A 12,073-nucleotide genomic window follows, 5' to 3' on the forward strand; every position below is an offset into this window, starting at 1 on the left:
CAATGGCCACCTGCAGTGTAATTGCCATGGCAATAAATAAAGCCGGCAACAGCATGTCACTGCTTGCCAGCTGGCATGGCAGCTGCCGAAGTGGTACGGGTTGGTCGCTCTCATTGCATGTGATGGCATGCAAAAGCATTCGCTACGCAGCAGCTTTGGCCGTGGAATTTTTCCAATTCATGCCATGCTGTGATCGTATCGTTGGATTGTAGAAGAGAAATTTTTCTCTCTGCGTTCCCCACTTGGCGTGACAGTGTGCTAATTAATTCACAGAGGCTTTGATGCGACAGCGGTCAAGTGCCTGGCTGTGTTTGTTTGTGATGTGCACAAAATGAGTGTTGCCCCAATTGATACTTGGGCTTGTCTCACGGGGAACCTGCCTGTGCCCTTTTCACGAAGTGAGGCGTAGGAGGTGGGCTTTTTATTTCATTCTGGCGTACATGCACTCCATTAGGTGATGTGCTCAAACAACCTCGAATGACTCGCTGCTTGCAGGTCATCTGCCAGCGAGGGAACCACCACCTTGTTTCTGCAGAGCCTTGCTTGCAGCGTCTGACCGTCCACAAGCACTGGGAACTGCTGTGCCCTTGTGGTGGCATCTCCACGCACAACACATCCAGCGCAATAGGGCTGTTTTGCCCACTGATGGACGGCTTTTTAGCATCGTTGTAACACAAGTGCGCTGACATGCATCAGCCTCACATTTTTTATGCCTGTGTAGAAAAGTTATTTTTATTTGCTTAGTTTGCCTCTCTTAGCTATAGTTTTAGATACAGATGTTTGTGTTTAGTTTTTAGCCGTGAACAAATGATTTTATTCATTCAGTTGCACCATTTCTTGACATCATGAAACTTGGTGTGTATACATGTCTGTGCTTATGTGTGTGTACGTGTGCATGTGCATGCAATGTAAACACATATTTAATTATAATCCACACACATATTTGTCACTGATGAAAGCGTATGCAGGAAGAGGTGAAAAGACCAAGTGTAGGACCACGGAGGGAGAACACGAGAGAGAAAAGTCCTAATTTATTCCCCCACAGTTCACCTCGTGACATTCCGCAAAAGTTGCTTGGCACCAGCGCCATCAGTGTGCTCTCAGGGTAGCTACACCATTGTCCACATGACTTGCAGTTTTTATCCTAGCTGCCTGTTTCACTTTTCTTTGCTTGTTTCGACAAAGAGGGAATTTGGTTCAACTCTTTGATGTTTTACGCCAGACCTTTCGCCTTTTCTATCAATTGCAAAAATTCTGGTTATTGGTTGTTCCATCTTGTTGTAGCAAGTGTTGCGTAAATAGGTCCACATGACTCTTCCAGCTGGCTCATTCCCACCCAAGCTTTGTGCAGGAGAGGTTGCACTTTGCGGTGGGGTTCAGTTTGATTTGTGAGCATCATTACATGCCTTGGGTGTAAAACTGCCCCGAGCTGGTTGATGTCCATTATAACAGTAGCGCAAGTGGGATGGACGGCACAGAAAAGAGAAGCACGCACAGTTGTTAGTTCAGCACTTAGTCTTGTGCACTTCCTTTTGGCATCTCATTTGAGCTTCCATTATAATGCCAGCTGGCATGGTTGCCAGCTTGCTTGTTTCATTCCCAATAAAGCCAAAGTGCACATCGCCTGTGGCGACTGTGCTAAAGCAATGTTGGTTTTGCTGCAACAAAACGGTGACATCATCCGACTCCGCTACAGTGAAAGACGCATTGTATCGTCGCTGTCACAGATACCACCATTTCGCTGCAGCAATTCAAACAAAAAATTTTTTTAATGCCGTTGTCATAGACAATGCACACTTTGGATTTATTCGAACTGAATAAAGCAAGTAACGCTTGCAAAATGTGGTAATAAACTGAAAAAGCAAAATTTTGCCCATGCCTCCGTGCAAAATTTGGGTGGCAATGAGCTAGCTGCAAGAGTCGTGTAGACCTATTTATGCAAGACTTGATACATGTGTATATACTTTCATCCATATCGCAGTTGTCAGCTGGCACTGTCAAAGCCCTCGCATTATAACAGAAAATGCTCTATTCTGCAAGCACAGGAGGTACCTCCATTAAAATTACACATTTGTTTTATGTTTTGGCACCGATGGCATGAGTGGCAGAGCAAGGCACCATCTAAACTAGGGTGTGCTTCCTTTGTGCAAGTTCATTCAGAAAAGTTCCTTGAGCTGGCAAAATAATCCGCAGCAGCAAAGTCCCTGAAATAGACCACTGTGATGTAAAAACGTATTGCTTGTCAGTATCTGCTGTCTTGACTGCTGCTTGGGTGCTGCATTTAAAGCTAAATGACCGTTAATAAAGTCTGTATGTATCCTTCGAAAGGTGTGAGCAAGTGGCACAATTAAAAAAAAATGTGTGCTATTCCTCACCCCCCCCCCCACCTTTTTGTCAAGTTCGCAGAGTTTTCATGAGAGTTCATGACAGGGTGGCAGGCATGCACTCATGAGCTTCAAAAACATTGTTGGCCAGTCTACAGTCGCAGTATCCTAGGAAGCGTGCGTTGCTGCAGTCGGTCCTTTGAGCAACTGAAATCTGGTTGCAGCAAGTGACTCTACTCGGGTGGCTGCCTCCTTAACTGTGCTCTGAAGGGATAATCTACATGTCCTGAGTGCACTTTTGTGCTTCAGAAGAACTTCACATTGGCCCAGTTGGTGTTTGCTGCACATCATATTGACTGCAAATAAAGACAGGGGACAGAGGGAGAGAACACATAAACAGCACGGGCGGTAATAGGTCAGGCCTTTTCGGGTGATGGAGAGCTTTTCTACTCCGTTCCTCATACAGATATATTTGTTGCTGTGAGGACGTGCACTGAAGAACATGGCACTATTCCCTTCCGGAATTCAGTTGGTATTTCGGTGGAAGATCCTTTAACTCTTTTAGAAACCTATCTTAATAGCACTTTTATCAGTTATGACGAACACTTCTTTCTGCAGAAACGTGGAATCTGCATCGGCTCGTGCATTGCGCCACTTTTGTGTAACATTTTTTTAGCTACCATTGACAAAGCTCTTGATCAGGTGTTTGGGGGGAGTTTTTAAACATTTTAATACTTTTAGGTATATGGATGACTTTTTAATTGTTTTTAACAGGCAAGGAAGTTTAACTTCTTGTGAAAGCATTCTAGCCATCTTTAAACAACTTGGTAAAGGGCTTTCTTTTACTCACGAACTTCCACTCGACAATTCCCTGAGTTTTTTAGACCTACGTATTTCCTTTGCTAAAATCCACGCGTGCTGACAGTACTTCCCTCGGGCACAGAAGGGTTTGGTGCCATATGACTTCTCCCAGTCAAAGGTTGTTAAGCGAGGAGTAGCGGTGCTCTGCTTAGAATCGGCTCTCCGCAAATCGTGTGTGCACAAGATGCAGCTTGCCTTTGACAATCAGATTTCCCGTCTTAAGACGGCAGGGTTCCCTGACCTGATAGTAATGCCAGTGGTGGAAACCCTCCTGCAGAAGGTAAAAGGATCTAGGAGCAAAGCAAGGGTGAGGACGACTACTATGGCCGTAAAACCTGAAGTGGTGCCGTATATTCTCAGGGTCACTCACAACCTAAGGAAGGTGGCAGGCAGGTCTTTTCAGCCCCTTTTAAGCTGGCGCGGTTCTGCCCCGAAACCTCCCGTGATCCTAAAGGAAGGCAACGCTGTGGCAAGAACCACACCAAGCCGTATGCAAAATGCAATGTAGGAGTTGTGTACGAAATCCCCCTGGTGTGTGGCAAGTCCTACATAGGGAAGACAGGACGGTGCCTGAATGATCGAGCCAGGGAACATGAACAAAAGTAAACGAAAGATGAATTGGCGCACTTGCCTGCACACTGCAATGCCTGTCACTGTGCACCTCTTTTTAAGGAGATAAAGATTCTGGGGAGAAGCCAGGACCAGACTGCACGCGAACTGATGGAGGCTTATCACATAAAAAAGAAAGGCCAAGACTGTGTTAGTGACACTTCCATTAGGTTGTTTCAATCGGAAATAGATTTTTTTTTATAATTGATTGCCACGCTAGGCTGATGAGTTTTTTTGTTTGCTGCGTTCTGCGCATGTTCTATATGTTTATATATGCCCACGGACTGCCGTGAATAAAACAGTTGAAAGTTACCGCCCGTGCTGTATATGTGTTCTCTCCCTCTGTCCCCGTCTTTATTTGCGGTCAATATGATATGCACTTTTGTGCATTGCAAAAGGGAGAACATAATTAGTGATGTAGGCAAGGTGTCCGTTAAAACATGTGCCAAATTTGGTTCACTCATCTTCAAGGCAGCACTCTGAAAGCACAGACACAGATGGAAGGCACATGGCCGCCTCCTGCGTCCACGTCTCTAGCGCTGCCCTGAAGATGAACAACCAACTAGCCGATGCTTTCACTTTAATTAATTGACTCATGGATAATGCAAACTCGGCTAATTCAAAATGCTGGTAAACTAAAATAAACGTCACACTTGTTGTCGACGAATTATGTTTCCAATTCGTTTCGAGGTCATCCAGTTCAAACGCTATTGGTTCGTGCAGTCCTAGCATCTTCCCAGAGCAGAGGAATGTGGCCAAAATGGCTGACGAGAGAACATTCACGTGGCAAGAGTGGGCTCGATGTATTCAGGCTGCTGTCTATGGCCACCACTGCCAGATTGTGCCGTGAACCGAGCCACGTGTTTGAGGCTAAGATATTCTCATTTGCTCTACTGTCCCATAGAATATCTGCACCTTATGTGTTCATATAAGAACTTGTAATTTCATTTTGGACCATATTCGGTTAATTGCCATTTCTGAAAAACAACAGCTGTGTCTGCTAGGTGTTTTGAATGCAGTTTGTCTCTTGAATAGTCAGTCAGCTCAGTAGAATATATCCACTTTTATGCTTGACGTAGCTGCAGTTTCGCCACCTGAATGTGAATTGGGTGTTCCCTGGCGTATTGTGTGCATCTCAAGTGGGTGTACGAGAGACTTTCTCGTGCTGCGGCCAAGCTTTCCTAGAGTTGATGTTCTGTGCATTCTGCGTGCTTGCTCTGTGGTGTTTACGAACAGCTGTCTTTTCTTTTTCACTCCCTATTACACTTGTACTTGCCACTAGTTAAAATTGATTCTTCAAAGACCTTTCATGGCATGTCCCCTGCAGTGTGACACAACTTTGTTTAGTTTGAGACATGAACACGAAAAAACGTGCTTGTCTGGTCGGAAGTTCTGCTTGGCATATGTGCACTGCTTTTTGGGCACAAAATGAGGAGCCTTAAACTGTCTGTACGTTGCACATCAGAATTGTGTTCAAGGAAGTCGGGACGCATACGAAACACCCAGAGCCTTCTGTCTTTATTTGCACCACAATGGCTTCCTTGAGTAACAAAGTAAACCTTAAGTTGGGAGTCGGCTGTACTAGCTTGTTTTTGGAAGCAATAGTGCACTGTTATTTTGACATCATGTGGCATGATGTGGCACGGGCAACACACAATGACAAAAAGATGACACACAACAACTTTGTGTAATTTGTATCGGTGCACAAAAAAGTCCACTCGTCATCCTTTTAGAAATTCCACTTATTTTTCTGACATCGCAACTGAAGGCTTTGACATTCAAAGGTCAAAGTGATGGACTGTCAATTCCTCTGCAATAAGTTATGCAATTAGCTGGTAGCTGATATTAACTACCATTATGAATAGTCCCTCTGATTAGCTAGTTAGCTAATCAGAGGAACTATTAAAGCAGAAGTGACAGCACGCTTTGGTGATCTTTGCAAGTGAAAGCCTCAAGTTGCGACATCAGAAAAAGAACTAGAATATTTAAAAGAATCATATGTCAGTGCTGTTGATGTTTAAGAAAACAAACAAAAAAGCAGTTGAAAGTTGCCATTACGTCATGTACAGGTTTAAGTTTCCTTTTTTTATGCTTATATTTAAGACTGCCTACATAAAATCGTGCATCACCACTTCACCCAAACCACTGTGTTTGTCAAGTATCCATTTGTGTGTTCACATTGCTTAAATCACTTTTCCTGTTCAAGTGATGGCGAATGTGATTATTTAAAGCTTATCACTACTTTCAGCATTTTGATGGAGATCCTTGTTTTAATCTCTGCATTTTATCTTTGTACTTGATTTCCTTTTGCCTTGTAAGTTGTTCATTTGAGTGTGTTCACCCACAGTTTTATTTCATCGCTCTCTCGTTAATTAGTCATATCTGTGGATCATACTGTGCAACAATATATTTCATGTTTGGATTCCCACCACAGCTTCAGATAACCTTATGCGTTTTTTGTATGAATGCATTTATTTCTCTAGAAATCACAATTATCCTTTGTAAGCTGTACTCATCTTGAGAAAGAATAGCTAGTGTAACATTTTGTGGCATCAGGTTATATGAGCTGGCCGATATGATTAAGGCCTGGTTTTGGAAGCTACTTGAATGTTTGCAGCTAACCAACTTTCAAGTTACCTTTGTTACTACAGTGTTCATACTTTTCCTCAAAACACTTTAAGACCCTTAAATTTGGAAAAACAGATTCAAGGGCCCTTAAAGCTCCTTGAAAATAAACATGCTCCTTGAGTACCTTAAAAACTGGGGCTGACTTTCAAGCATTCAAAGTAACAAATTCTGCTCGGTGGCTGTGCCATGGGCACTCAAGAAACCAACCTAGATACATTTTCCGTAGAGCGTTGCTAAACAATTGCCATCCACAGCCACCAAAGTTACAGGCTTGTTTAAATTACCATTGCTTTAGTGGAGCTAGACAAAGATCAAACGACCAAGCCGGGCCACCATTTTGTTGTTTTGCTAGTTGGTTCACATGGAAGCCATTATGGCTCCATTTTTTAGCCCTGGCTCTGCCTGGTGGAAAGTAAGTTTTAGCCACTTGGCTTTAGCACGACGGGTATCTTAATTGGCTCAAGCTGGGCATGACTAACCGTCAAGGTGGCTGACATAATTGCAATAGGAAAGTTAGCTTATAAAAAGTGACCTAAAGAGCTTGAAACATGTGTCCAACTCAAGCTGCTTAGCTGCAGGAAATGCTGCTAGGGAGGAGATTTCACTACTATTTAGTTTATGTGCAAGAACAAGGTTTGATTCCGTCTCCTCGAATTTTGAGCTTTGCCATCCTTGAAATCCTTCAATTGTCCTTGGATCTTGAGTCAAATGTACTGTACAAATCCTGTCCTAACTTCATATTCCATTTCTTTTCTGTCTAGATGATGTTGTGGAGATCTACTTGCAAGCATAGTTGTGGCTTTGCACTTGTTCTAATATGTGCCAACTCGGAGCACTGCTACATATTGCTATGAAAGACCCCGTTTGCATGGCTTCAATTTTATGACACCGTGCCACTAATTAAACAACCTATATCAGTGCTTGGGGCAAGTGTAGTACTGCATCTGCTGAATCCTGCTGTAGGAGTGCAGTTTGCCTTCCGTAAATAACCATGTTGCACACTTGTATCCTGTAGCAACGCTTCTCTAGCTATACCAAAGAACTTCCAAAAATGTCAGCACAACATTTTTCGGTATTCATCTGTAACAGCACAGTTAATCAGGAATGGTCAAGAGATGGTTGTACTTGAGCAGACATAGTATAGGTTTTTGTTCGTGAACAAAAAATGTCAAATGTGTACTTTGGTTCTATGTTTTATCTTAGAAAGTGTGGTTTTAGTATCGACAGACAGAAAACACGCTTTTGTGTAAGCTGGACACAAAGCAAAAGCAAAGGTGCATCACGCCATTTTGTAAAGCACTGGTTACCTGCGTTACCCAGCGAATCCACAGCTTTAATTGTGTCTTGATTGTGTGTACAGTCTGGTACATTCTTGAACAGATGGAGTAACTTGTGAAAAAGCTTACTATATTGCGAAATTTTATTGTGAAAAAAATTGATGACTAGACAGATCATGAAAATATAATCCACATAGCCGTATGCAATATTTCAGCGGCACTCGGCAACAGCTTTTAACCGTGGGTCATACCATGATCAGTCAGCTGTTCTGGAGTGCAAGGCTGTGTTGTTTCAGTGTTCATTTGGAGGAAGCAATTGTTGCTGCACGAGTTGGGCTTTTATTTTAAGTTAGTGCCAAAGTATGATCTGCAAGATGAAGCTGAGCTCTGGTTCTTGTAAATAAAAAAGTGAGAAACTGACCATCCTTCTTTGTAGCACTTTGTGCATGCATGCCTTTGTTGTGATAGCTCTAAGGTTGTGTTTATACGTCACTGCAATTGTCGGAAGATAAATTTCTTGGAAATACCACCATAATAGAGGCCTAGGTTCTGCTGAAATGTATTATTTAATTTCTTTTCAAGTTATTTCCTACCTAATACCTTTATTATTTTGGCTGGTAGCTTATTTATTTTTTTTTGCATTACATTATCGCCATAAAGAAGCTTTTCCATATTGTGTACATAACTTGTCTGCTTCCGTGAGCAGAAAAGTGGTAGGCCATCTGCAGACAGTCTTTCATCTGGGTAGCTTGTCTTAGGCACGTTTTCTTGTTGTGCTGAGGAGCCTGCAACGGCTCTGGAAAAAAACAGGAGTATAGAAAAGGAAGTTTCTGTTCTTTTCAGTTGTACAAAGCAAATATATAATCAGCACTTATCCAATATACATGACCTGCAGCACTATTAAGTCATTTTTGCAGGGCGAAATTGCAACAAAACACATCTGCATTCTTTTGGTACACCACGTCCACAGGTTGTGAATTCCATTTGACAATAATTTGCAGGAAAAGAAAGGAATTGAAGAAATATGTTCTGGAAAGGTATGGCCACGGTAATAGAATAGAAAAGGAAACTCAAGAGCTGTGGAAATGCAGCTTTCGAGTTTCTTCACTAGGTGGCAAGGTGGTCTTACGGGCCTAGAGGTGCGTATCGCAAGCTTTTGCTGCGCTGTGAAAAGTCGGTCATGATCAGTGGTGTAGCAACTATTTCTCGAGTGCAGGGCAAACCGCAAACCAATTCTGACCCCCCCCCCCCCTCTCTATGTGTGTGTGTGCTTCTTTGTGTTGGTAATTACTATTGCATTAAGAGAAATAGTCTGGAGATGCTTCTGTCAGTTACCTGTAGAGTTATCAGCCATGTACGTGGCTATCAATCGCATATGGTGAACCATGGTGCTCCAAAAAATGTTTGCACATATTCCCTGAATTTATATAAAATCTCAAGATGATATAGTGGCCAAAGACAATGAGTGCCTGACAGAATGTTACAGAATGACAGTGCCAGCACAGTAGCAGCAGTACAGTGTGCATAAATATAGGCATTTGCTACTATTTTATCAATCTTAGCAAATAATACTACTTGATGTATGAGTCTACAGCATAAATTTATTGCTAATTAAGGCCATAATAGTACCTCAGTTATGCACAACAAAGTAAACATAAAAAACTTGCAATAATCATACGAAAAAGAAAGGTCACCAGATGTTTGCCAAGTAGCAGAATTGCAAACCAATTTCCAGCAGCTTCCTACAATTTCACTTTAAAAGGTTGCGTTTGAAACATTGCCCACATATAACACAGTGGTGGAACAGCTACGCCAATAGCGTTAAACGGCGACGAGAGCGGTCCTCTGCACCAAGATCGCATTGTAGTAGGAAATTGCGCCGAGCCTGCACCAAAGCATATATAAGAATGAAACATTCCTTCCGTCAAGGCTTCGCAGCTAGAAACACTGAAATCAACACCAGCGGCACGCTATCATCATCAAGCAGAGGCCCGCGTCAATAGAGTTTCTCGCCATATAGTGATAAACGAGAAGAAAGGGGGTTAACTGAGGGGCCGATATTTCTTAATCTTAGCATAAGGAGCAAACCAACATTGACACCAAGGATGACATAGGGGAAATTACTTACATAGTAAGTGAAATAAAGAAATGATAAATTAATAGAAGAGAAATGAAAACTTGCCGCAGGTGGGGAATGATCCCACGTCTTCGCATCACGTGTGCGATGCTCTACGCTCTTAGGCAAAGTTACACCCTTTGGATTGCCCCTTCTGCCACACAATAATCGTCATCTGCCTTGATGCGTTTCCTTTCTTGAAAACGCCGCGCCCGCTACTTTCCTGTCGGGAATGCTATCATGCTGATAACGCGCATGCCGTTCGTTACTGGAAAGTACCGGGCTCGCACCGTTAAAGAAAGGAAACGCATCAAGGCAGATGACGATTATTGTTGTGTGGCAGAAGGAACACTCCAAAGGGTGTAACTTTGCCTAAGAGTGTGCCAATTGAGCCACCGTGGTGCCCTTCCCCATCCGCTTTCTGGGTATTTATGTTCCCTACTCGAACCCTGGAAGTGTTAGCCAGCGCCACCACTCGCTAACCTTGGCGGTGGATGTGGAAGATCATTTCTACCGCTGGCGTCACGAATATTTGATCTTTTTGGGTGAAGGGCAACTGGTCAATAAACTCACACGTGCTACCTCAAGGCAACGATGTTTCCAGATTCGAGACCCTCGTTATGTAATAAATAAGGAGGGCGTTAACTTAGGGGTCCGATATTTATTAATCATATCATAAGGAGCTAACAAACTTTGAAACCAAGGACAGCTAGGATAGAGGAAATTACTTGCACTTAAATGAAATAAAGAAGTTATAATTTAACGGAAGTGTAAGTGGATGAAAAAACTACTTGCCGCACGTGGGGAATGATGCCACGTCTTCGCATGCGCAGTGGCGTAGCAACAGGGGGGGGCGGGGGGCCGTGGGCCCCGGGTGCAAGGGGCCAGTAAGGGCCCCTTGCACTGTGAGGACTCGACGGATTGCATCGCATTCGCTTGAGCCAAACTCTCGAGAAAGTCTTGTCTCGCCGGTTTAGGATACCGAGCAGTATGTGCATGGTTTTCAGTGGACCAAGCGTCTCGCGTTTTCTTCGATGTTCCTTTGATAGCCACATTAGGTGCCCAAAGTAGGCATTCGATTGTGGTCAACATACTTTCTTTTGCGTTTCTTTCATTTCGGTGCCTCCGCCCCACAAAAGGGAAAAAAGAAAAACATTGTTGCGGCGCAGTGAATTGTCGCATGGTGAAAGTTCGATTTTGTTACTTCTTTTGCGGAAAGTAATGGGCCACGGGACGCTTCAGTTGGCTGATACTCTTATTATATCAATAATATATGGACATTCCAGGCCCTTATGTTCCGTATAAAGTGTAAGGGCGATAACATAACGACCGTGCGACGCATGGTGTATGTGCGAGTGAAAGCGGGGGGGGGGGGGGGGGGGGGGGAATGAGTGAGCTGACGATGGTGGCTCACTCTTGTTTGCGCAAGGGGGAAAGGGAGGAGCAAGCGCGCCACCTTCCGTCGCGCGCTATACATCGGGGGGAGTGTATAGAATGGGGGTGAAACCTAGGATTCTGTGAATCTGTGATTTCACAACATGTGTATTTGCCTTGTTTGACACAGTATATGCAGCGACTTTTTCTTAGATATGTAGATTTATTGGAGACTTTACATATATTTAAATATCTTGTAGCGAGGTCTTGTGTATACGTGCAGTGAACTTTGTTTCCAGTGACACTTTTTTGCCCTTTATCAAGCTGTATCTTCGCATCTGTATATTCTATTGTATCTTCGCATTTCTAATGTACGAGGGCGAGTCAAATGAAAGTGAGCCTACCCACCCCGCGTAAAAATGGTTCGGTTCATTATCTGCGAGGCATGCGCGTAGCACAGAGGCATCTCTCATTTACAAGAGGTACACGCAGGTGTGAGGATACATGTTCTTTAATGCTCTCATAGACTGGGTTGAACATGGTTGAGCGACGTAATGGATGCTCCAGAAGTTGAGCAGCGTGGTGCCGTGATGTTTTTGACAGCTGAAAGTGTTTCCCAAAAAGAAATTAGTCGCCGTATGGCTGCTGTGTACATTGAACATTGCATTTCATTGGCCACTGTGAAGTGTTGGACCAAACGGTTCAAACAAGGATGTGAAAGTTGCAAAGACGATCCGAGACCGGGCCAAAGCCATCGTGCAATCACCCCTAACAAAAAAAGGTTGATGAGCTGACGAGACAAGAACGGAGGACAAGCATTGATGGCAAAGCGTGTGAACATCAGTCACGGTTCAGTTCACGCCATAATTCATGAACATCTCGGT

General features: G+C 43.5%; 1 protein-coding gene across 2 annotated transcripts in view; it reads left to right on the forward strand.

The window, feature by feature from the left end:
* Positions 1–8,120, forward strand: part of LOC126536453 (uncharacterized) — a 355,533-nt gene extending 347,413 nt beyond the window's left edge. For both annotated transcript variants that reach the window (XM_050183418.3, XM_055073277.2), the window contains exon 15: positions 496–8,120. The gene's annotated coding sequence lies outside the window, so the exon portion shown is untranslated. The remainder of the gene's footprint in view (positions 1–495) is intronic.
* The last annotated feature ends 3,953 nt before the right edge of the window (positions 8,121–12,073 follow it).

This window comes from Dermacentor andersoni, chromosome 3 (genome assembly GCF_023375885.2).
Source record: "Dermacentor andersoni chromosome 3, qqDerAnde1_hic_scaffold, whole genome shotgun sequence".
Lineage (NCBI taxonomy): Eukaryota > Metazoa > Arthropoda > Arachnida > Ixodida > Ixodidae > Dermacentor > Dermacentor andersoni.